The following is a 2,491-nucleotide window of genomic DNA, read 5'->3' as shown; positions in this document are numbered from 1 at the left end:
AATATAGGTTTTTTTTGTCAAACACAACCTTTTAAAAAAAATTCTTCCAAACACCACCTTTAAAAAAAAAAGTTTGTAAAACACAACCTTTAATAAATTTTTTGTTGTCAAACACGACTTTTTGGCCGAAGGACTTAACATTTTGTAATGGGGTAACTTTCAGTCGATGTTTGAGATAGCAAACGATGTCGGTTTGAGGCGTTTTTGGACTCGTTGGAAAGGTGGAAATACAAGCTTTCCAGGGGTTATCAATACGATGGTCAAAGGCGGCCTTATATGGGGTCTATTGTTGTGTAAAGTAAGGCTGGTCGGAGAGATTAGCGAGTGGTCGAGGATTTTTAGTGGGTCTTTTAAAGAGGTTATGGTACTTTGTTTGGTCTGAAAATTGGTATGTAGGTAGCGGGGAAAGTAAGGTAGGCCGTAGTTGTGTTTTTTTTTTGTGGTTGTTTGTTGTAAGTGCTGGTTTGAGGTGAGTGAATTGACCCATAAAAAAGAAATCCTACTTTGACATTCTTTTGAATATTTTTTACCTTCAAATTAACTCCCCTCGAACCACCACTTGTAACCAACAACCACAAAAAACAACACAACTATGGCCTACCTTACACTCCCCGCTACCTATATACCAATTTTCAGACCAAACAAAGCATCATAACCTCTTTAAAAGACCCACTAAAAATCCCCGACCACTCGCTAATCTCTCCGACCAGCCTTACTTTACACAATAATAGACCCCACATAAGGCCACTTTTGACCATCGTGTTGATAACCCATGAAAAGCTTGTATTTCCACCTTTCCAACGAGTCCAAAAACACCTCAAACCGACATCGTTTGCTATCCCAAACATCGATTGAAAGTTACCCCATTGCAAAATGCTAAGTCCTTCAGCCAAAAAGTCGTGTTTGACAACAACAAATTTATTAAAGGTTGTGTTTTACAAACTTTTTTTTTAAAGGTGGTGTTTGGAAATTTTTTTTTTTAAAGGTTGTGTTTAACAACCTCATAATGGAATAATATACAGTTATGTCTCTCTCTTTTCTTCTCTCTACAATTGTCTCTACTTTTATTTCACAACACGTTATCAGCACGAGTTTTAACCGACTGAGTAAAAAGAAAAGTTTTAATTTATTCGTATGTTATTATAAAGATCTGATAATCATGAGGTGAAGTTTGTATCAGATCTTATTATTTTATTCCGCTAATCAAGGTACGTTTTCTATACTCCGTAATTAATTATGGGATCCGATTTCTTATTAATATATAGTTTGTCAAATAAATTATTGTACGGAGCAACCAAGAATACACACAACTATAGACAAAATTTAATGGCCATGATTTATTACTCCTTAATTACACAAAATCTCATTTGTGACGGCATGTATCCGTCACTTTGGAGTGACGGATACCATTTTCCCTCACAAATGACCCAAATAGAGGAGAGAGGGAAGCACATGGGGGTGCCCCACCTTGTCCCCCCTATCCGTTCTGTGAGTAGCATTATCTGTCACTTGCTCCGACCCGTTTTCAGCAAGACTAATTGAATTGATTAAAACCGAATTTATACCTAACAAGAACAACTGCTATGCAATTCACATACTAGGCAACTTTCATACTATGAGCAATTATTAATCATTACTCCGTAATTGATTTGGGCTAGTCAATCAACTTATACACTAAACGCATATGGAGTCTAACATGCTATGGAGTATTAATTGCGATTAATATTATATTTATGTAAGGATAATGATTTTATTTGATTGTGGTATGTTATACGATTGTTTATAATTGGTTTAAAGATACACCCTTTGTTAATTATTATGTTTTATTGAATCTACTTGATGAGTATATTATGAATCATATTTAATCAGAGATAGTATTGCTAAAAAAAATCGTCTATTACTTGATGGGATTATGAACTTGATTGTAAGCAACATAGTGATTTTATAAGTATTAATGTTTATTTGATAATTTTATGTACGTTGATATATTCATTGTGTTGTTACAAAATACGACGATGATAATTATGCAAGATATTAATTGACATTGATATGTTGTTGAGATTGTATAAGTATATGAAAGCAGTACTTATTAGGATATTGATAAGTAAAAAGAGTGTTTTATTAAGATTAGTGACGGTGTAGTGGTCGAAGTGGTCGGTCAAGTGATTTAATGCACGATGACGGTACCAAACAATGTGTAAGGCTTGTATTTACGATCGGTAGGTCGTAAATACGCGTCGGATTGTGACTTAAGAAGTCGAGTCGAGAATTTTAAGGAAGAAAAGAGGGGGCGGACACTCGCGTAAGTTCTCAAATGGAGGCATTTGAGGGGTATTTATAGGAAAATGAGTGGTTGTGTGAGTTTTGAGCGACGTGGCCACCTGGGCTGCTCAAAGAGGCGCGAGCCACGTCGCGGGTCTTCGAGTTGTCTTGTCGCTTTCACACAAGTGCAATCATGATTTGTTCTATCCTAGGATTTGTAGTCACATGT

This window comes from Silene latifolia, chromosome 3, assembly GCF_048544455.1.
Source record: "Silene latifolia isolate original U9 population chromosome 3, ASM4854445v1, whole genome shotgun sequence".
Classification (NCBI taxonomy): domain Eukaryota; kingdom Viridiplantae; phylum Streptophyta; class Magnoliopsida; order Caryophyllales; family Caryophyllaceae; genus Silene; species Silene latifolia.
The sequence above is the reverse complement of the archived record's forward strand: the minus strand, read 5'-3'. Positions refer to the sequence as shown.